The sequence below is a fragment of the Dreissena polymorpha genome, chromosome 10 (assembly GCF_020536995.1).
Source record: "Dreissena polymorpha isolate Duluth1 chromosome 10, UMN_Dpol_1.0, whole genome shotgun sequence".
NCBI classification, from domain to species: domain Eukaryota; kingdom Metazoa; phylum Mollusca; class Bivalvia; order Myida; family Dreissenidae; genus Dreissena; species Dreissena polymorpha.
Genome location: NC_068364.1, coordinates 58,390,141 through 58,416,007, shown reverse-complemented (window position 1 = coordinate 58,416,007; position 25,867 = coordinate 58,390,141). Strand labels below are relative to the sequence as shown.

Here is a 25,867-nt window from a genome sequence, read left to right as displayed (position 1 = left end):
ATGATCAGTGTACCCCCATTGTTTTGTATTATGTGTGTTTTGCACAATTTTGCGACTCAAGTGTATAATGACAAATTTAAAATCTTATAATAGTAATGGCGATCATGTAAAGGGTTGGTCCGCATCGGATAACATAAAGTTACTTTTTATATATGATCAAACAAATCAGATCATATTGTCATAATTATCAAACAACGACGAGTATAAGCGATGGCACGTGGATCGCGTTTAAACTGTAAAACTTAACTTCCACCTGCTCATACGTTATTTCATTTTGTTTTTGAATTTATAGTTATGAAAAAAAAATCTCTTCAATAACATACATTGTATGATGGACGTCTGAAGTTCAGATGCAATGTATTGATAATAATGTTGAACTAATCAAACTTGTGTTTATAGTTTTCTTGATTTATATTTATATGTGTACAGTTTTTGTTATAAATGGCATAATTTCGTCCTAATTTATTTATTATTTAGATTCATGTTTATTGATTGATTAAGAGATTATGTTGTCAATGGTTAGTTGCAGACCTTATCAAACGTGTACACAATTTTGCGACATAAACTTAAGAACGAGCGACATTACATAACGGATAAAGATATATAGTACAACTGTGAAAAAAGTATTAATTCTCATGTAACATCGATATAAATATTACACACGAGAAATTAAAAATGTGTATTAGTATTCATGCTGCTTAGGTGAGTTACATTTTTTCAGAGAGGTGTATTTATATTCATAGGCTTTATCAAATATTTATCGAAATAAACTTGTGTTTTTTTAAGAACAAGCAATTATTACCTGATTCTCACAAATGCATTTTTGTTTATTCGTATGATATTTCTAAATAAATTGCAACTAGTTACGACGTTATTTATCTTTTAAAAATGCACGTCATATCGCCTGGAGACCAATACTTTCAATATTAACGACGAATATATTATCCAGTGACTTCAATACATGACATCGTGCGCCGTTAATCATTCTTGCCAATACAACAGTCTTACACCCCTAGTAAGCTAGAAGATCGTATATTAAGTATGTTATGCGTCTTTCTATTTGTACGAATGTACTATATATGTACGTATAAGTATGTAATGTTTATGTATTGATGCGTTTAGTGAAGTACATTTTAAAATTTGCCTTACAGTACAATGAGTTTTAATGTTCGGAAATGGCCATTGTTGGCAATTTGATTGTCCATTGTTCGAACGCGTATTCATAAAAGTAAGTATGTAATGTTCACTTGAGCAACATTCTAAACAGTACACTGTTTTACGGCTAAATATGACCGATGTTGGAAATTAAATTATCGACATTTATTTGCTTATATTTAATATCTTATAATTTAAGGGCTAATTTAAAGACATACCGAACTATCATCAAAGTAAATGTGTCGAACTGTTATTTTTAGCTGCAAAAAAGACGGTATTGCATTTTGAAACATGTTGATTGTATGGATTTATCAGAAGAAAGTGGATTTTATTTTCATTTGCAGTTTATTTGTTATAAGAACTATTTACTCCTAGGATTATATGATACAATTTCAAACAAGAAAGTTCGTCATAAGCTGAGAGAGGATACGAATTTCTCGTATATTTTATTGGGCTAATTCGTCTCTCCGCTGTGATATATAAGATAAGAAGTGGAAGTTCATATTCGAATGTAGACAAAACGACATCATATGATTATACTTTGTTTACTGTCATTGACAGTGTGTCAATAAGAATCGCGGTCCATAAAGTGCAGTCAATTTGAAGCTATGTATTTTAGCTTGATTGCAGCGAAACCTTAGAGCTTATTTGAAAATCTCTCAAATCCGTTTATTTGAATTTGAACCAGTACTTGGTGTGTATGGGGGATAAAAAAAGAACGATCCATCAGAGGCGTCAATATCTTGTTAGTGTTTATGACTTCGTTACTTTGATAATTATGTATCTTTGTATAAAAACATAATGAATATATAATATATATTGATTTATTGATTATGTTTCAAAATTCTTTGAATTCAGAATGCTAACTTAGTTATACACAAACATATATTATAATCGTGATAACATCTTGGTCGATGTGAACTTAAGTTGAGTTTGCAATACGTAATTAGGTAGCTTTGAAGCGCGCAACGTGACCATATGGTAAGTCCTCAGTTGCAAAATTATTTATTGTAATGACTGAAGACACATCTGTGGACTTTACGGTGATGCCTTCGTTCACCTCACGCATATAAGTAGCCACATATTTAATCAAACTATCGCCAAACGTATATTTTGCCTGTTTTATATACCGCTTATATGCAACGACCTAAAGAGTGTGTAAACCTTGCTCATAGGACAAGAGTACAATCAGAAATTATTAAGCTGAATGCTATGTTTGTATCTATTTTTTGTAATTTCTGTTCACAATCATTTAACAGTAATGAGCACTTTAAACAGAAGCAAATACGTAAACTGCCACTTTGGTTCAAAGTTACACACCACTTTTTATCACAGTGCTTTAGTAGACAATGTGAGGTATAAACCCATGACTAAACTTATGACTACATTTGTTGTAAATGATGATATTTTAGTAAGCGGTACAACTAATTCACATGGGCATGTGTAAATATTGTAGGCGCTTTGTTTTTGGTTCATAACACGTGTAAAGGATATACATTAAAGCATTTTATTTCAAATTTAACGAGTGTTAAATTGTGTTATTTATATATATGCTATTTAATTGTTTGATGCAGCCATTTACAAAAAAACTGTTGATGAGCGTTTTTCCGAAATAACCCAATGAACAACTTTATTGTTTTAAAACTAGTATATGCAGTGAATATAAACTTTGTTAATGTTCTTATACTTGTGTAAATAAAGGACCATATGGAAACATTTTTAATTAATTTAAAACGCGTTACTTACACACCAATATGCAATTCGATATCCCATTATTGTAACACAAATTATAAGCAATGTATGCGCTTGTTCTGTGTATCGATGTGTTAAGCCTGACTAGACATGTAGTGATTCAATTCATATTGATTGTTTCTACATATCAGTTGTATGTTTAGTTTATGGCAATTTATTACACCATAAATTTTACATTAGAGTATTAACGATAGAATTCGTGAAAAACGTGGTCCTCATCGTATGTTTTTGTTGCATAGTTTTAAGAATAATTAAGCTTCATATTTTAGTTACACTATACTAAACAATTCAGTCATGAATGACAATACTATTCATTATATATTACTCGAATGCATGCTCTATAGTTGCAACACTTGTTTTAATGGTATCTGTTGGTTATATTGTAAGAGTTAGCATTGATTTTCACTACTAAATCCTTGAGGTATTATAAAATTACAGACAATAATAAACATTATGCTGAGACGGGTTTCATTCCACTTGAAAACGGAATAATACGGACGATGCAATATGAGTATATTTTGTTTTGTTTCGTGTTCTGTTTTGCATACTAAAGGACACTGTTCTTGCTTAAATCAATGTGTGTGAATCGAGTCCTCACGTATGATTATATTGGTCTCTAAGTGCGACATGTTGTATGCATGTTTCGATAATCATATTAAGCGACAATTGTTTCAGGAAATGTGAGATTAGCGATTACGCAATTATGCATCTATGCCTATCACCCGAGAATACAGACTGGAAGATTTGATATATTGGAAAAGAAACGTGATACTCGGCAAATTATTTTACAGCTATGAAGTAGACTAGGAAAACCACTTTTTTTTAAAATGTTCTAAATTTGCCCCAATTTAGAAAAACTGCATTTCAACTTATTGGGATTCATACGTGTTGTTTGTGCGCCTTTGAAATTTAAGTATTGTTATATTTTACTTATTATAGACTCAATGCTGCTATATGTAATGCATACACTAGGTATAATTATTATTCGTAATTGTGCCGTTGCTTATTAAATAATACGTGGTTTTAATTCGAATTGTAGTATTGTGCGCTCCTCCTAATAACAATTATTGTTTTTACTTGATTGATTATAACGACATTCATGTAGTAAAACGGTTCCATCTTTAGCTTGATAAACTATTAACATGTTATATAACACGAGTTGTTTTGCAAATATCTGTAAATTTAATCCATTACTATTTTATAGCAGGTCTACACAATTCAATTACTATATTAATGTATTGTATATTAATATTGTGTTTAATACTAGAAACTATATAGTGTATGTGTTATTAAATTAGGTTCTTGTTTGTTTTAGTTTTAGTCTTGCCAAAAATAAGTGGATTTCGATTAAGTATGAAACACAAAACCGGGCCCGCCACACGCGATATATGTGATTAAAATCACGATTGTGTGCAGACTATTGTTGTTGTTTGTAAACAAGACACAACTCATTTAAACATTAACAATACATCTAGACGGCATACTACACACATCCATATGGTTAGTCCATAACGATGTATATATGGCGGCGTTAAAACATTGCCTATACTAATCTCTTAGACATATCCGGTATTCTTTGTGTAACTCTTAACACTAATGAAGATACTTATATTGTCGAGAGACCGTAATGAATTTTTGATTTGCATATAAATTGGTGTGATGTTGTTGTCAAACCGTTATGGATCTAAAAGTAATCTTATAAATAAACTCGTTCAAACAGAGAAAAATACGGTTTGTCCATAAAGTTGGTGATAACAATAGTTCATTATTGTATGATTAAAATCAGTAAGTATTCGTTTTGCGGATTAGTGGTTATCATTTTCATAACATACACTTCTTTTTGGGATAAAAGATTTTTTACCATATGCTCATTCTAAATAGCAGAGTTCTTAGTTACACTCGTTACAAAGTGTGCCTGGATTCAATGCACACATTTGTAATGCCTGTTGCTGAAATATGAAATTAAGAAAATTAACTGTACACAAACAATATGCACATCGCAACAGACAAAACTAAACAGACCGATATCAAACATGTCACCGGTGCAGTTACGAGCAAATAGTCATAGGATTGATGCACTTGATGATGATCACCATCATCATCATCATCATCATCATCATCATCATCATCATCATCATCATCATCATCATCATCATCATCATCATCATCATCATCATCATCATCATCATCATCATCATCATCATCATCATCATCATCATCACCACCACCACCATCATCATCATCATCATTATCATCATCATCATCATCATCATCATCATCATCATCATCATCATCATCACCATCATCATCATCATCATCATCATCACCATCATCAGCATCATATTCATCATCATCATCATCATCACCATCACCATCATCATCATCATCACCATCACCATCACCATCATCATTATCATCATCATCATCATCATCATCATCATCATCATCATCATCATCATCACCATCATCATCAAAACAACAACAACATCAGCAGTAGCAGTAGCGTCATCATCATCATTAACAACTACAGCAACAGCAGCAGCAGCAGCAGTGGCAGTAGCACCATTATCAATGAATTTCTCAGTGAATGCGTGTTAGTTTTTAACAAAAGAAGTCGTACATCAAATCCCAATTAATATCATCCTAATCATTATCAACAACATCACCAGCAGAACCAGAAGCAGCAGTAGCTTGATCATCGTCGTCATCATCTTCTTCATCACCAGCATAATAAGTATCAGCATAATCATCACCATCATCCTTTTCTCCCTTATTATCATTTACGTAATCGCTTTAAGACGAAGAAGACGACCGTACTTGTTTTGTGTAACATTGTCATCCTCGTATTATAGCAGATATATCTGACAACAAATGCAACGCGAGTCCACAGAGGTTATAACTAGAAAGTGCCATCCGTTAGCTTACCATTATGATTAATGTTGCGCCTTCGCATGCCCAAACACTAATATTGAGGAAAACACGCCGGCTGCATAAAAAGATGAGAAATACATTATTTTATAAAGTGTTATGCCTGCCTAGTCATAATCAAATATGATCGGAGCAAAAACAAAAATGTGTCATTTCCCTGTATGATAAGTAGGCTTTTCGGCATTACAAAAACTTCATACACAAAATGAAGTAGACAATTGTTGTACTAGGCAGGCTTGCGTATTTTAAATAGTGGTATCATTGATTTTAAATGCACAAATAAATTTATTAAAATATAATATTATTTGACTCGAATTATAGTTATTTACTGAAACCGCTCTCTCGTTTAGTGTTCATAAATCTTTAGTTGTATATTTGTTAGGAAATACTTTAGCTGTTATCGCAGTCTCTTTAAAATTTAATCTATTAAAGTAGTAGTTCCGTTACATTCGTTTCTCTAAAAGCATTACATAAGTTGTACTTGCTAGCTCTTAAGGATACATTTATATGTTATCGCTGACTCTTAACGCATTTATACCGTTGTAATCGCCGATTGTTGAATCATGCACTAATGCAATCGTTGACTCTTAAACCATTGATTAAGTTGCAATCGCTGACTCTTGACAACTCTGTATTTATTGACTCTTAAGTATTACACTGTAATCACTGCGACTTCAAGAAAAAAGGAAGTTGTCATGAATTACTAATAAACCTTTATTTTAGCTCTATTTGTTGAATCTTAAAGCATTAATTAAAATGAAATGGCTGACTCTGCGAAAATGGTCAAATTGTAAAAAAGTCCATACACAGGATGTAGAGTCCACGGGGTTTCTCAAGTTATTTAAATACATTTGCAAAAGTCTTAATTGCGTACAAGGCAGTTTTTCTCGCAGTTTGTGTCAATATCTTAAGGTATGAAAATACATCTTTGAATACGTCTGAAACCGGTGACAAAACGTTACGTTGCCTGAGGCATAGCCGTGCTGTACAAAATAACGTTTTGAACAAAAACACAGGCTTATTTAATAAAGTAATTTTGATGTATGTTGCATTGCCGTAAGCAGGATAAAAATCTGTCTTTCATGCAAAAGTGGAAATTTGCACACAAAAAAGTTTTAAAAAATTATTTGAAAAAACGCACCATTTACCGATGTGTTTTCATCCATTAATGTGTAACTGAAAAAACCCACAAAGTCACGTGTTCCTGCGCCCAGTACAAGGCCTCATGAACCAACAGTATGGGCATCAAACGGAACATATGAACCGCATAGCATCATTGAATTTAAATGGACTTATAAACGACAACTATATGAAAAATACTTTCTTAAACATGTCCAAAAATTTGATTAAATCTTAGTATATGAAACATTCCTTCAAATTACATATTCCAAATTTCGTCAGTGAATACTTATATAAACATAAACTTAAACGTAAGTCAGGACGATGTAGCGGTGGAATATAAGTTTAGTTCAAAACATATGTTTGTATATATCACGTGTTAGTTAATACATACATCGTATTTTATTGGTAAAGCTAGACAAATCCGTTTTTCCACATAATATTGACGTTTACATTTGTCATGCTTATCCATATTCACGTATTCAACATTTTGAAACTTGGACTTTTGATGGAAATATAATCTGAAATGTTTTAATTTGATAACTGACGATTTACATTCATTAGAGTAGACTTCATTTGGATAACATCTAACGCAAACGACTTTATAATGTTTGGCAAGTATTTAGACCATTTATCACCCAAGTAAATGAACGTAATTTACAACGAAACAGTAAAGAAACGTCATTCGCGCTTCTAGTAGAACTATTCTAAAACTCTGTCATGCCAATGTTTTTTTAATAGCAAACGGAGGAATGAGGACTGGCGATCAAGTTAGTGACTTCAATTTTTGCAAATTTTGCCTCTAGTTTATATATTCGAATTAAGCCCCTTTGTTATTGCAAGTCGTTTTGAACGACTCAAGAAACATGTTAATTATCTTAAGCATAAATATAAACCATAGTGAAAAGAATCGTTCTTTAATGTACAGCCTTGCACTTTAACACATTAACAGTATGTGTTTGCCTTAATAGGGCATATGCGTCTAAATCGTTGCAAAGAAAATGTTTGAAACATCTACATAAACTTTTAATATAAAGACGGAAATCATGACAAAATTGTATTATTAAAGAATCATGAGTATGCTTCTATAGTTCATCGTCAAGTTCAGTGACGTTTACTTCGTAGAGCAGCGTTACCTGCTTGGGAAAGTATTTTCGTCATATAGTTTATTCTATATCAAGTGTGATTCCTCCTTAACCGACGTGAAATCATATAAACCATATGTACATGTTACACAATTGGAAAGTACGCGTCTCAGGGGATCCAGAATCGCGTTTTAGTTTCGTTCTCCTTTAAAATAAAAGCAGGGTGCTCGCCTCTAGACCGCGGTTAAGACGCTTGTAAAACAACGGAAACTTCGGCAGCTGTGCATGTCCTTGTTAACACACAGGAACAAACTCACGGACACCTTGCAGACACTTTGGTCTCAAAGCCCTAGACAGCAATAGTCATGTCCTCACCTCCCGTTAGAAACTGAAAGCATATTACCTTACATAACTACGTTATTTTCACATCCTCTATAATACTAATCGACAGCATAAAGTGCGTTTCTTCTATCAGCGGCAATCTCCCTTTATGATGAAGTTTACAATACGTTTGTGTTTTCATTTATATGTGCATTACGTCAAAGTAAAAGCCACAAACAGCCTAGCAGACACTGTGGTCTCAAAACCTTAGACATCAACATTCATTTCGTCACATCCTGTTAAAGGACGACATCATATAGACGTACATAATAACGTTAGTGTGACATGCTCCCCGATACAAAGCCATATGATATAATGGCATTGCTTCTATATGCGGGCATCGCCCTAAATGCTGAGACAACCAGACGTTTTTTGTTTTCATTCATATTCACATTACGTCCCAGTAAAAGTATTGTGTCAAGGGTTTGCAAAACAAACCAAACATGCTAAGCTAATTAAGATGTCACACATGTTCATGCAACACTACGATATCATCAACAATGACAACAACAAAAACATCAACCCAAACTTATATAAGCTTTAAAGCATACCCAAATATATTTACCAAAATACAAAAAAAGTGTAATAACATGGATTATAAGAAGAAAGAAATTAGGTAATGATATAAGTTAAGAAAGACTGTATTGATAAAAAAAATTGTTTCACATTAATATTGATTGTGCTTGTTATTCATCACACACTGAGACAAATAATGCAATGCACTAAATAATATAAGAAGTATCACTTTCACTATGATTAAGGTTATATGCATTTATACAATAATGATACAACACTTTTATACTTGAATGAAATAATTTGTTTCTACAAAGTATTGGTGTAGTGTAGATCTCACGTAACAGTATTGTTTTAATGATCAAGTTCGGTGTTTGATTATTTTGCAAGTGTATGATTGTTTAGACTTTTCTTTTCGATTTTATCTGTCGATATTTATAGTTTGTACAAGAAATAATGTAAATATGCTATGAAAGTCAAATATTAGCGCCGTTTGCTTTTAATCATTGACTAATGAGTTTTGATACGAGATTCTTGGTTTTCAAGTCTCTTATATCTTGCTCTCAGACATAATGCTCTCAAATCCATTTGAGTCAATATTTAATTTTTTGCAACATAAATGCAAATCATGCGTAGAGTTGATTGTTTCTGACAATCGCTTGAAGTTAAAGGTTAGAGGTTAAAACTGGTTTCGCGAAAACGTTATACTCGACTTTTTGCATTATCCCTACAAAATTGAACAAATGTTCAAGTATAAATGTCAGATTTACTAAAATGCTACGATTGCTGAATTGTATAGTGCTGTTTGTGTACATTTTTAAATTTCTGTATTCATATGGTTTCTATTTACCAGCGGCGAATAAATCATATGTTAATATACTTCCCAGATAAAAACCGTCCTAAACAAATAGATGTGGTTTCTATATATCAAATGTTTCGTATTGATATATGGGTAATATTCTGTCGGGAAAACACCAGATACAAATACAATATAAATTGCATCACAAACATATTACATGTAATATTAAAGTCAAGTCTCCGGATCATCCTACTGCAAGCATTGTGTCTTTTGATACCAGTGCTTCTTATGCATCATCATGTGCATTTCCCCCAAGGGTTTCTTAGCAATATACGGGCAAGGGAGTCGGGACATTACATTATGTCTTCATAAAGTCAGTCTCAGCATACATGAAACAGACCTTAATGGTAGTATACACACTACCTTCTAAATGCAACGTCGCATGCATTTAATTAAAATATAGCCCGTATTTTTCAATTTAGTCTCTGTTCAAACCTATCGTTTAAGTAGCGTGCATTATAAACCATATAATGGAAACGTTGCATAAAGTTGCATTTAATTACAAAAAACATTTTATAAGTATTAGTACGGATTGGCACGTGAGGTCTTAATTCGTTATAGCACGTTAACGAGGTCAAACGCAGATATGCACAACTGTTCAATCTGTTGCAAAAAATGTTTTGTGAAAAGGTAAGTTAAAAAGTCATTAAATCTGATATATAACAAAGCAATAAACATTAACAAATAGTACACTGAAGAGAAAACAAGAATTCGTTGTCGCTGGTATCTAAATCTGGAACTTATGTAACAAATGTGTTTTAAAGTATCGGCCTATTGCACACGCTGTGTTCGAAATACATAATTGTGTTGTCAATAGCCGATGAAGAGCGTTACACTAGCATTGTTATTTAACCGATTTCGTTTGATAATTATACTTTAAGTATTCCATGAAAAACGTTTTTTTCTAGACCAGGATATTTTCTTCGTGGAATTGCATGCAGTCACCCTCCATAATTCTTTAACCTGTTCTGTTTAAAACTACAATTTACCGATTTGTAAAAATTTTTGAATTGAATTGTACCTTCATGCGCTTTATTAATAGGAAAGTCGGTTTTCCTTAATGTGGCATATGCTGCAAATAAGTCTTTATTTGCGAAAGTAAATGTGAAGACTTAAAAAATAACTGTCAATGTGCGTAATCCCTATCCCTATATCTTCAACATTCCTTTTTAAACAAATAATGCTTGGTATAAAGACTTTGCAACATAACAGACATGACAACATCCTTAAGGGAACTGTGTCTTGTGGCTTGACTACGCTTCTTTATTTATGTGTAAATGTTATAGAGAATTACCAGCGTGGTGGTGTTTATATCGAAGCCAGAAACAGAAACATTTGAAACCCAAAACTTGCAGATTGCAGATCGTATAATATTTTATGTCACAATAATCAGTCACACTGTTAAATTCCTCCACACAATCTACAAATTGTATGTATTTTACAGTTAAACTTGCAGATTATTTTGCCAACGTTTACAATGACGGATTTTATAAAAAGAGGTGTATGTTCATGTAGGCATTGTCCAGGCGCGATGTAGAATATATGATTATCTGCACCCACACTGTACTGGACAAAGCATCGCGGACGTACATGTATTATTTGACTGAACGCTTAACAATTTTTATGAATGTTATACATGCGTATTATTTTTGGTATTTTTAATATTAAAACTAATTGTGCCTTATTATTGTTTACTTAAACATGGCATGTACGTTTTCATATACTTCAGTTTCTTTGAGTACCTGATTGTATGAGCCCGATTTGATATGTTCTGTTTTAGTGAACATTATTGTTCTTATTCGGATGTTATAACGACGTTTGTTTAAGACTTTTTAAAGCGGGCAAATACCCAAAACATATACAAAATACTGTTTGCATATATCGCGGAAACTTCATATGAGACTCCTCATGTCACCCAAGATCTTTAATAACGCGTGTAAGGTTTCCACGATTATATTTTAATTGTAAAAACTAGGAACAAAAAATGAAGTTTACAATTGTTTGCATACACATTAGATAATACGGTAAATATCGTTAAGCGTGTCATTCGAGATTCATTTAATTCGGGACCTACTTATGGGACTTAACAACGTAAAACAGGCTTATGAGGAAAATACACGTTCTGTTGCTGTTTATATATCGTAATGTATCATATTACATTAATTCATTGAAACAGGGGGATCGCTGTTAATATTAATTCTAGAGTTTAATATTTCGTATTAAAACAAGTATATTCTTTGTTCAAATATAAATCTTAGTTTCTTAATCGGAAACGCCATTGTAATCTTTATGTTAACAGAATTAACACGCTTATACATAGATTATCAGGAATATAGGAATAATGAACACAGGAAGCAGTATATGGATATAAAGTTATTTTCACATTAGTCAGAATTCAACAAATATCTGTAAATATGTGTCATTTGCAAAACCACATTTCCGCAATAGACCACAAAGATTTTATCTTAGGCTATATCAAGGTCTAGAAATCAGTCTGGGAATAAAACAACTGGCTTCAAACAGATTATTGTGAAGATGAAATACCAGATATTGCCGTAGAATAGTTTATTCGGACTTAGGAATAATCGAATATTTTTAGAGAAATAAGAACATTACATATGTCAACGTAGAGTTGTTATGTAGAATCACATCTCTCTGGAGGTATGCTGTTTCTAACGATCTAAGATTGTGTTCAAAATAGATGCAAAACTTCAATTCATAAATTAGTCAAATATTTCAAAGGCTTGCTTTAATGATCTTGGTAAATGGCGTTAATTTGCAAAACATATTTCGCCTAGTCTTTTCTCTGGACTGAGCAAAAATGTGATAACATACAATATGATACTTGCTGTGGTGTTTCGGTTCATAAATTATGTTAATTTAATGGTAACTTATACAATCATGAAACTTCTCGGAGAATTTATTTCTAAAATGCTCTCTTACAAGGAAATACTTCTTGGAAAATTGTACTTTGAATGTGAATGTCGCACTAGCTTTCTTCGTAGTAAATAAGCACACTTGTTGACAAGATAAATATCAGTAGACGCATTTGTTCTTAGTAGCATTACCACAATACTTATTTTAAATATATATCATCACATTAGAAACATTGATTCAGACAATTTGAATATTCAAAAGAATCTCAATCATATTGATTAAAATAACCAAAATAATCTACTACTGTTCCGTCGAGCATCTGCAAAAATCGTAAAGTAAAAGGAGATTTTTTAGGAGATTATATCATGCGTTTTTATGTTCAGCTCAGTTCAATAGTATGCATCAATATATACATCTGATCGGCGTTTCCATATTGAAAATGTGACAGTTTGTTATTATCAGTTTGTCGGAACAAACGGGTCAAATACTTTACGGCCCTTGTCGGTATCTTTATTGATAGGGACCAGAGTGGCCTCCAAAAAGTATATTTGAAATTCACCGCTAATATAGTGTAGTTCAACAGGGCGCTTGACTGTTGATTGCTTATTTCAATGACTGCACATACTTTAGAAGATGTACAGGCAATTACGTAGTAAAAGTAATTTGACTGACAATAATTTAAATTTAAATTAAAGGAATATATGTTTGCTTTGGTATATTACCGTTTATATTGTCTCTGAGTCAGTTATTTGCGAAAATGCATATGTTCACTCTCGCAAGCTTTCAGGAAAATACTCATTTTCTCAAGGTATTGAAAAACAAATTGCGTTTGAATTATATACAATGATGTTGGAAGAAACAACACATGCTGTTTGCGCTTCTTTAATTACATGTTATCAATGGCATACAAGTGACCACTAACGCAGCCTGAAACTGTGTAAATATTCACTTAAGTCTTCGGCTTCGGCCCATGTTCATGGTGGGCTTCTTGGACGGTCACTTTTTTGTGATAGGGTCCTATTGGAGGTTTTCTTTTTATAAATTATTCATAATGCAAATCGCTATCTATTAAAAAGTGTTGTTGTTCTATTTGTATTTTTTTTTCTTGACACCAAAACTCACGATAAGGTTTTAAGAAAAGTATAACTTATTTTTAATAAACCTCTAACCGAGTACTTTTCACAACAAAAATGTACTTAACACGGTAAACTATACATGTTTGATAATCTTAAATCTATTGTTTATTCTCTAGCGTCTGTCTACATCTGGACTGTTTTTTGTCGACAGTGAAAAGTAAATTCGCACCAAGCTCTGTCGGACATAATAATACACACAATTACAAAATGGAGTGTTTACTTCAATAAGACGTTATGTCCTACCAAAATGATTATAGTATTTGCAGTCGTGCGTCGCATTGATAACAGAAACCCGCTAGTAAAAACAGATATAACGGAAGTTTGGAATTCTGAAAGCTCTATTCAGATACTTACAAACAGAACTACGCTTGAGTAGTCTGTCAAGTGCTCGACAGTTTTAAATTATCGCCGATTGATTTAGTGTACAATTCAATTATGACAGCTCTTATATTTTTTCTGTACAGCTTGTGTGGTTTAATGCGGCACTTCCTCTACATTATAAGCGTTGTATTTATTTCCTATATCCAAATAACACATTGGTTTACATTGAAAGCGACTGAAATCCGGTTTTTGGTTCAATATACAATGACCATATACATACGATCGGGATATATTAATACAGCTGGAGAACTGATACTATTAACTAAATTAGGGTATCCCTAGCGGAATAGAAACTCACAGAACGCAATGTGCCTGACATTCGAAACGCAATTAAAGAAGAAAGGTTGTCCCCTTAAATGAATTAGAAGAATGATATTGTAAATTAATCAGCGAAAATGAATATTGTTCTTTGCTTCAGGCCTTTACATCATGACGATTGTTTTGTAAGCAATATATTTTCTAAGATTAGAACTAAGGGTAGATATTTCTAGGCAATTTATAACGGTTTGTCGACTTATATGTGGCGGATTGAACTTAATAACTTGTTAAATAGAGCTTATATGTTTATGAAAGTTATGGCGTGTTTGCACGAATTCAATTTATATTTGAACTCACAATTAGCTTGTTTAAATACGAAATATAATATTCTATAATAAATATAAGTTTCGTAAATGCAGGTATTTTCCATATAATAAAAACTTTAAACTTCTTTTCTGATCAATACTTAAAAGACTGTAGCCATCTATCTGACAGGCATATACCTATGTATTGTTATTTTAATTTGTACAATTTGGAAAAGGTATGTGTCAAGGAAAGGAATTATTGCTGATTGTTATTTCGTTTGTTCAAAATGCTATATGACTGAACGTATTATATATACTGCATAGCATAGTGTATATGCAACATAAATAACCAAGTTGTTAATCAGTGTTCTAGCTCACTTATGTTCCAATAACAACTTAATATACGTCGATTTTGAAGTCGCACACCTTTCGTAATATGGAAGGGAAAACCCGAAAGTCCATTCATATTGCCAAACGACAATTGCATTTTGCTAAATGACAATTGCAATTTGCTTTATTTTACTTGTTACAACATAACTGCGTCTTCCTTGCGTCTTTATGCTTGTTTCTATCAGTAAGTGAAATATTGATTGCATACTTCGTTTTAATTTTTACTCGATGCATGTTTATCATGCATTCTTGCGAGTAAATGACAAATGTTGATTTTTTCTTTTAAAATGTTCATGTGGCTATCTTCTTGTTGATGAACTATAATCATTTCAATACTTAGTAATGCTAGAAATGGAATATTGATTGTAAGTTCTGCTAAGCAAAATGAATAAGCACAAGATAGCAGCTTATATGAAGTAAGCTGAATGCCGAATGCATTAAGAATATAGTAAAACTAAATTCATATACGAAGGAAAATCAGATTTTTTTGTAGTTTTTGATATTTGTCTTAAAAAGTTAACATTAAGAACGCTGTTGTATAATATATCTATCAGATAAATTACTCTACCGCGTCGCTCCGAACGTATTTTCTACTGTTCTTTTTCAGGTAAAGTGTACTTGTTTATTGTACTTGTTTTTAGCCAAATTGAATACGATTGTAATCCCCATTTTGACCGTTGAGTTGTCATTTGGTTTTTGATAACTGTCTATTTTGATTAATGGACGTAATCTTGTTTTCATTTACTCGTCAAACGTACCACTGTCAAAACGTCTCATAGTATCAGTGTGACGAAGGTGAGTAACGATGATCAAAACGTCTAACTGTTGGCTTGTTTAAATTTAACTATTTATTCCATACTGTTTTCTCGCATATATTCGTAACACTGTCTTTATCTAATCAAATCGTACCTTGGTTGGTAAAATTGTATCTTATTGAAATTATTATACCCCCATCAACATTGATAATTGGGGCTATATAAGTCACTTTGTCGATCGGTCTGTCGGTCGGTCAGTCGGTCTGTCTGCCCCGAAAATTTCATACGATCTTCACCTTACTTCGTAAGATGTTGTATCTAGATGATGTCTAGGTCAAGTTTGAGTATGGGTCATCCAGTGTCAAACACTAGGTCACGGGTCAGTTTTTAACCGAAAGTTTGTCCGGGCCATAACTATGTCATCTATGGTTAGATTTTAAAATGACTTTGTACATTTGTTCACCATCGTGGGACGGTGTGATATGCGAAAGAAGCACGTCGATATCATAAAGGTCAAGGTCATACTTGGAGTTCACAGGTCGAAATGCCCATAAATGAGCTTGTCCGGGCCCGAACTTTGTCATTTATTGTGAGACTTTAAAATCAATTGGCACATTGTTCACCATCATTGGACGGTGTGTCATGCGAAAGCATATCGTCGATATATCCAAGGTCAAGGTCACACTTTGAGTTCAAAGGTCAAATATGGCCATAAAAGAGCTTGTCCAGGACATAACTATGTCGTTCATTTTGAGATTTTAAAATCATTTGGCATATTTGTACACTATATTGGACGGTGTGTCATGCGTAAGAATTACGTCGATATCTCCAAGGTCAATGTCACACTTTGAGTTCAAAGGTCAACAATGGCCATAAATGAGCATGTCCGGGCGATAACTATGTCGTTCATTGTGATATTTTAAAATCATTTGGTACATGTGTTCATCATCATTTGACGGTGTGTCTTGCGAAAGAATTACGTCGATATCTACACAGTCAAGGTCACACTTTGAGTTCAAAGGTAAACAATGGCCATAAATGATATTGTCCGGGCCATAACTATGTCATTCATTGTGAGATTTTAAAATTGCTCGGCATATTTGTTCACAATAATTGGACGGTGTGTCATGCAAAAGAATAACGTCGATATCTCCAAGGTCAAGGTCATATTTGGATTTCAAAGGTCAACAATGGCCATAAATGATCTTTTCCGGGCAAAAAATATGTAATTTATTGTGAGACTTTAAAATAACATGGTACATTTGTTCATAATCATTAGACAGTGTGTCAGTGGAAAGTATTGTGTCGATATATCCAAGGTCAAAGTCACAATTGGAGTTCAAAAGTAAGAAATGGTCATAAATGAGCTTGTCTGGGCCATAACTATGTCACTCATTGGGATATTTTATAATGACTCTTTACATTAATATTGTTCACAGTCATTGAACGGCTTGTCATGCGAAAGAATTAAAGAGTTTAAATGTCAAAATTGGCATTAATGATAATGGCATAATAATTCTTACGAATCACCATAAATTAGTTTCCCTTGTTTTGTGAAGACAGCATGCAAAATATTCTGTGCCAATGCAGCGTGCGTGGGTATACGTCACGTCTGTGACAAAGCTCTAGTTCATTTTAATTACTTGTTACAAATTTATTATCAATACGGCATAGAAATCCATATATAATTAAAATGGGAAGCAATGTAAGAAAATAAGTATGCACAGTTACTCATTTACGAACAAAAATAATTATGTTTTCTGAAATTAAATGGTTTATCTTTGTTATTTCAAGTGTTTATATTTCTGATACTGTTTTATACTATTATCAATATATGTTGACTATCTTACACCTATTTCTGTATATTGGGTAGGATATGACTTTGGAAAGGTACAAGTTTACCAAAAAAACATGAATACGTTGACCAAAAAGGGTTTGATTTGATCACAGTACGGGTTGAACAGTTATCTAAAAGGTGTCTTCAAACAGACACATTTTGATGAAGATTTTTCTTATTTATACTTATATGGTAGATCGATCTTGTTCGTCTTTGCATCTATCATATGCACCTCAGTGACCCGGTTAATGTTTACGGTTTGTAACTTAGGGGTCCTGTGTTCAATCCTCACATACGGCGCTGATGTTTTAAGGAGTTTCCTCTGGCAAGACTGCAGAGCCCTAGCATAGTGCTTGTGAAACCCAGGAAGCATAAATAAATGAATTTTTGCCTTAAATACACGGGCATAAACACCATACAAGCAAACACATAAAGATGTTAGTAGATGTACGATAATGGAGGGGATGACAATTTTCCTTAAAGATGGTAATTAGATGATCAAAGCAGATTAGATCATATTTCTGTGAAAAAAGTATAGAAACTTAGATCAGCAATTGCTATATCTGACTAGGTAACAGTTATTATCTATCGCATCTATCATTATACTACATAACAGTGATTTGTTTTTGTAAATAAGAAATAATGTTCATAAATACATTTGCAGATATGAGCCAACAGCAAAGATCAGCTGCTCTTTTAAGCCAGGCAGCAGAATTGTTGAATGTCAACACAAGTGACAGGAGAACACAATACCAGCACCTGAACCAGTAATCTCTCTCAGTAGCACTAGTGCTGCAAAGGCAATTTTTGCACCCGTCAGTATAAGTAAAAGAATGAGGCATGGACATGCAAATACAGGAACTGTGGCAGTGTCAGCACTCGACTATTATACCCAGGCGTAATCAGGTAGGCACCACAAAAGAGGCATGTGCTAGATATTTCGGAACTACAGTCTATACCACACTAATATTTTTTTGGTAAAGATTTCTATTGTTTCATAATGTTCATGCATATACATCTTATTTTACTGTGCAAACTGAAAGAAGGCATTTATTATTGTTTACAAGACCTTCCTGTACTTTCAATTTGTTCCGGAAACCACTTACATAATTGTGACGAGGAAAAATGCTTTTGCAGCTAACTCTAAAAAGGTTTATGGTTTGAGTTCCATAGTTTAGGATATTTCAAACACTTTTGAATTAAAAAAATGAATTCCTAAGTGTACCCGTCCTTTTTCCAAATGGGTAAAAAAATGCTGCAATACAAAAAATAAGATTCAACAACACGGCGCTTATAAGTACTACATACAAATAAACATGTGTATCGAGTTGAGTCAGGTTCAAACTGTTGATACCAGTTATAGAATTAAAATGTTGTTTTGCCCTTAAATTCAAGGCCGATAATTATTATAAGTTATCAGATATACGATTGCATTACCTTTACGTTTCTTAATAAGGTCTAAGCTCTTGCATAAGTCAAGCTAATTATAAAATTATTTCAACCTTAACTAGACAAATGTGTTGCATTCACTCCCCTGCTGTAAATGCAGGTCCCTGATAACAACTAATGACCACCTATTGATGAGTATGATGAGACGTGGGAGAGACACAAGCACAGAGGTGTTTCAGATTAACTGGATCTAAAACCAGCTTACAAAAACCCTTGAGGAACCAGTTTAAATGTTCTGTTTATGATAATAGAGTGTGCTATGTGTTTTATTGCTAAACATATTGTGCTACTATGTATCCAATATCCGAAGTGGTATTTTATTGAGATTTAGAAAAAAAAGGCTTAAATCTTAATCTTAACAAGAAAAATTGTGCAAGTAAGAACTTTCTATTCAATCTTGCAAAATTGTTGTATGCCATTTGATCATTTGGTATGCTTAAGCTCAACATAATATTAGAGAAACTGATTTATTTCACATTATTTTAGTTATCTTGCGGATTTTACAAGCATCCTGTTAACACATCTTGGCGATTGGTAAGCAGATATGTTATATAGATTTAAATGGTGTAGATTTTTAGTAAAAACTTCTTGTCTTTCTTTTTTGTTGTCCTTACATTTAGACATTAGCAATTTTGTGTTTGCAGTGAACAGTTTAGGTAAAGTGGACCTTGTATTCGGTCAAATTGAGCCGCGTTCTGGGGAAAACGGCGTTATGCATGTGCGTGAAATGTCGTCCCAGTTTAGCTTATGTGGTCCACATATGCTTATCTCGGACAACACTTTTGGCCTAGACTGGATTTTCTTTTTAAAAATACTTTTTTTAAACAAAAAATCTCATAAAACCAGAAAGTGTCTTCCCTGATAAGCCTGTGAGGACCGTACATTTTAATCTGTGACAACACTTTAGGAACATGCATTAAACCTTATTTTCCCAGAGCAAGCGTCCATTGTATTTATTTCTTTTCAATATTCATATGCCCTTTATTTTAGGACGATACGGATTCTTAATGCCTATTCGTTGTAAGCTGAATGTTCAGTCATCACCAAAAAGTGTCATAAGATCTTTGTTAAGACAGGACCATGAATTATAGCATTTCATGAGGTTATGTGCTTTTACACACTTAATTTCTTTCTTTTTAAGTAATAGGTGAACACTAGCAACAATATAATTTGCTACCAAAAATGTTCTCTATACATTAATTATTTTACATAAAAGATGTGAACATGTGTAAAACAAGTTTGACAAAGAAAAATACAGGTATTAATTTCTTTATTGTTTTATTGCATTTATTGTATACGAGTTATATAACCATGATGAAGTATATGTAATTAACAAATATAAATCAGTTTATTTATTGTCCATGCATGCATTTACATATAACCAGACAGTAGTTCAATCTCACATGTATATGTAGGTTTTTAACTTATATTGCACCAGTGTATATATTGTTTTGAAAACAATTGTATGATCATAGTCATGTTTTATATGTCTAGTCATAAGCAGTATATGTGGAATACACTCTAGGAACATGACCAGAGGAATCATTTTGTTTTCAGAAGATGTTTATGCAATGTGTGTCTCATCCTAATATTTATTTAACCAGTATGTCAAGTAATACATATATTTTGTAATAAAACTGTGTTAAATGTTATTCATTGTTTAGATTATGTTGACACGCTATTTTACGATGAATGGCTTCAGCTAGAGCCATTACAAGACACACAGCAACAACATAATGGAGCCTCGATCTGGGAAAATGGATCTAAATGCATGTGTGTCAAGTGTTAATCAGGGCTAATCAGTGATGAACTTTTCGTTTTAAAGGAATGTTTCCATAAAAAAAGTCTCTGGCGGAAAGTTTTGTCCCTAATAAGCCTGTGTTGACGGTACAGGCTAATATGAGACAACATTTTGAGCACATGCATTAAGTCCCATTTTCCTAGAGCCAGTCTCAAATGTTAAAGCATTGCCCGTTAAATCAATCAATATTTCCAATGAGAGCATCAATAGTGGTTTGCAATTTATTGAAAATCTCATAATTGTTCAAATAAAAAGATTTATTCAATATTTACGTCAAGATGCAATTATATTTCCAAAACAACAACATAATTGGCATTATCATTGGCACAACACAATTGGCACATCATGTACAGGCTATACGCACTAGATGATAAATCTTACTAGTATTTATTATAAACAATACCATACTTAAGAAACACATGCAGTTCTCACTATTCCATTCAAAGCAATTCATATTTAATTCAACAACAACTACAGTAAACAACATTCCCATTTGCATCTTTAAAAAGTAAAAGTATTTAAAAATACTGTTTCAAAACACAACCTATCATGGAAACAACATGCTGACTTTTGAATGGTGGCGGACACGTAAAGCTCTGTCTTAAAATGCACGTTGTTTAGTCATCACGATAGAAAATTACGGTACCTCATATACTCCTTCAAAATATGTGGTACATACAAAATAAACACCAACTCATACTGATGTAACAATCGGTGACACACAGTCTGATGTCTGGTTATCTGCTTAAACACCCTTTCTATCGTGTGAACATTACATCAAAATATTATTTTATCTTAAGACATTTCTGGCTCAACAAAAGCTTGTTATAACAAAAAATCATATTCCACCAGGTAAATATCAACAATAATATTTTAAGTTATATCTAAGAAAAAGGTTGTTGTTGTTTTGTTTTTTAATTCATTACCTCAAGTATAAACAATCTTGTAAAATCTATATAAAAATGCTTGTTAAAACCATGTTTCATATTTCTTGAATCATTAATTTGAAATAGTTTTCTAATAAACTTTCATTCATGTATTTACATGATATTTTAGTTTATACATTTAGGAAATAGTATTAGTACCTAATGATATTATTTATCATGGCATCTACATGTTCTAATCCTGCCAAAATTTAAAAGCAGACGAGAAGTTTTTTCCACCAAACCTGTTATTAATCATGACGCGGTAAATCTGATGAGAAAGATTCCCATATGGTGTCGATGACTTCACTGACGTCACTGCGTTTTAAGCAAGACCCAGGTCGTACAATATTGAAAATTAATGTATATGAGCCTTGTCGTGCGAAATGGGTTTTAGAATCTAACTTCAACAGATGCGACCAGAAAAGTTGCAGCCCAGCCTGCGCATCTGCCTACCTGTCTGCCATAAAGTCATAAAGTCAAGTTTCTGTGGTCTCATAAGCGGACATTATGGCTCCTTACCAAGGTGTACGGATTGCAGACACATATGTGCAGCACTGCGCTGATATGTCCTAAGACCCATTTTTGCATGAGCTTCTGAAGTAAATTTATCTTTAAGACATTTGTTGTGACCAAAAGTTCAAAAATAACATGCTGGTGTATATTGTTTATAATCTGTCTGAAATGTGGTTAAATTAGAAGCACCTGTGGATTTATCGCCATAATACAACTATTTAAGGGCAGTCTGCACAGGCTTATTAGGGTAACACTTTCCGCTGTTATGGTTTTTTCTTTTAAAAGAAGTATTTTCTTACAAACATTCATTAGGCGGAAAGTGTCATTCTTGATTAGCCTCTTTAATCTTGAACAATTTACGCATTTAACCCTGTTTTACCACAACCATATAAATGTGTGGCCATAACAAAGGCTCGATTGGTCATTGTCGGCTCGGGTACACTTACATGTACCCCGGGTACTCTTAAGTATACTTATATATACCCCGTGTACGGAAAATATTCTAAAATGTAGCCGGGAATTTTAACTCTAAATCGGTCGTTGTCGGCTATTTAAAAAAAAAATATGGTCACATTTAGGTCAATGTTTTGTTAAATGGCCTCTATATTATCGAAACTCATAGTCAAAAAGCATGTTAATGCAGTTTTTTTGTAAAAGAAGTTTGTTTTAGATCAACAATACCTTTTTACTGTTATCGGTAGCGCGTTTTAAGATATCGGATTTCGGGCGGGAATACAACTCGGGTACAGTCTAATATCGACCGGGTACGTTTAAGTATATTTACCGTACCCGGGGTACATGTAAGTATACTTATGAGTACCCGGGGTACATGTAAGTAGTATCCGAGCCGACAATGACCTATAGAGCATAACAAAGTGATGTGTTACTGCGTGATCAAATTTTAAATATTGCATATATAGATTAACTTTTTTCTATAAACTCTGGTAATTATTTTAAATTAATATAACTTGGTGTGTACTCATAAACCAACGTATTAAAGAATAATGATAAAAAATATCATTTATAAAATAGTATGTGTCCAATTGTGAAATAATTTATCCAAATGTATAATATCACTCTCTAGTCTGCCACCTGGATAACTTACCAGTAGGCCTACATGTGTCTGATGTTGATTGATGCATTGTGGTTCAGTGATATTACGCTTGGCCACCAATCCAAAAGTCTAAGAATCGAATCCCGGTCAGGGCAGTGGCTTTTACAGAGACAATTACCATGTTTTCAACCCAACTAAGGTGAACTTGTATGAAACAAAGAGAATAGCCCATGTATATGTGCTTTACACGAGCACGATTAAGAAGTTCATAGATATTTCATAAGAAGAGCTAGGGTATCGCACCCTGATATCCATTTGTGACTTTCCTCTATATATGCCATTTTATGTTGATCTTAATATATATCTGTGCTACATACCGGTAGCTGTTCGTAATAATTGAAAAAGGTGTTGGCAGTAATTAGAGATCAATAGACTACCTGTCCCCGCTCTATATCCTGGACCACAGTCCTACCCAAGTAATTTATTTAGTTGTTCAGGCTTGGCGCCTTCCTCTATCACTCATGAGCCGGACATTGCAATATAAATGAACTACTGACTACTGGTGACGCGATGTAAAATTCAAACCAAAGCAAATACCATGCGATACATGTTACAACAGAGACATCTTAAGCTTTAAAGTTCCTGTTATAGCTTAACTAAATCACACAAAGTAGAACTTACCTTGGCATCGTTTTTCTCCAAGCGATTACAACAGGAGTACGGTGTCGAGAGTGTGATTTTAAACATTCCAAGCAAAACAACAATCAATCTCTTGCACGACGGTTACATGAATGTGAGATGAAGGAACGACAACTCTGCGTGGATATTGAACAACAATAGGCATAATGTAGACGGATAAGTTTTTTACTCTAGAACCGCCTTATACGGACGATTCCAGAGATAGTCGATATATCATGATACTGGAGATTATGATTTTGATGTTTAGAGTGATATCCCGGCTATAGTAATTTGCGCGAGAGTTTGCGCTATAATTAGGTCTCTTAATACAAGTTTCCCTTTTTGCAACGTGAACTATTTATAATGGCGGTGTATGCAAAACCGAAGACCAATTCTAAATCAGAGACGCACTAGCAATCGACTAAAGAAGTAATATAGATCCACAAAAGTATTAACAACTAGTTAAATTCAGTTTCAACATAGTCAAATGCACATAGTTAAACAAAAAACGTCGTTAGAATTAGCAAATTAACAAATTCCAAACGTTTAACAGCAGTTGTCAATAACACACACGAAGAAAATGTGTATATAAAGTAATTACAAGATAAGTATTGACGCAAAACAACAAAGGGCGTCAGGAATTTCAGTGTAAAAAGCACTCCATGAAGAAACATGGAACTTTTTTTTTCTACTCTAAATATTAATATATTGGCCGATTATTTTAAACAAAATAGAAAAAGATACTGGTATAACCATTATCTATGATTTTGTGTAATAACCCCAAAATAACCATTATTTATGATGTTGTGTTATAACCCCCAAATAACCATTATCTAAGATTTTGTGTTGTAACACCCTAATAGTTCATAGTTCATTTTATTTACATGGTTTCCTTTTTTACTGGTATCCGTGTGCAGTTTTCATTAATGGAACAGAACTGTGTAGGTTTTAAAAAATCTGCTTCATCTTGTCAGCGTAATTTCATATTTTTCTCAACTTCAAGGGGAGATGATTCTGAACTTATTCTTACGTTGCTCATTTACGATAGGGGATGAGTACTCATTGATATGAAAACACTATAAAAGTTTAAAAAACAATTAAATGAAAAATGTAAATTGTATATTGAAGCTGCATTTCACAATGCTTTGAAATTCAGTAACAGATCATAACAGATTTATTTCTCCGATATGCATCATTTCAATAGGGTTCGAGTAATACTGATATAAAAACACTTAACAAGTTTGGAAAGATACAGACGAAGGTTGTGAAATCTTTTAAACTAGTGGAAATTGTTTATTTTGTCAAATTTAATAGAAAAAAATTATGGACTTATTGTCCCGATGTTTTTCATTTTAAATGAGGTAAAATGCTCATTGATATGACGACACTGTAAGTTTGGAAAGAATCTGATGAAAAATGTTGACATAATCACCTAACCAAGCAGTTTTCACTTTTATTTTTAAATTCAAAGAGACATAATTCTGGACTTATGGTCCGATATTGCTCATATAGAGTTTGGGTTGGGTCATCATTGATAAAAAACCTGTGACAATTTGGAAACAATTGGATGAAAATTTTGGAATTTGAACAAGGATTTCAAAATTTCTCAAATTCTAAGGAAGATAACTATGGACGTAATGGTCGGATAATGCTTAAGGGCCCATACCACATGGATAGTAATACGTATCGCGTTTCGCGCTCTATATGTTCTTTAA

General features: G+C 33.0%; 1 protein-coding gene across 1 annotated transcript in view; it reads right to left on the bottom strand.

The window, feature by feature from the left end:
• LOC127848165 (phospholipid scramblase 1-like) overlaps positions 1–25,867 on the bottom strand; it is a 162,459-nt gene that overhangs the window by 110,461 nt on the left and 26,131 nt on the right. The gene's annotated exons all lie outside the window — the stretch shown is intronic.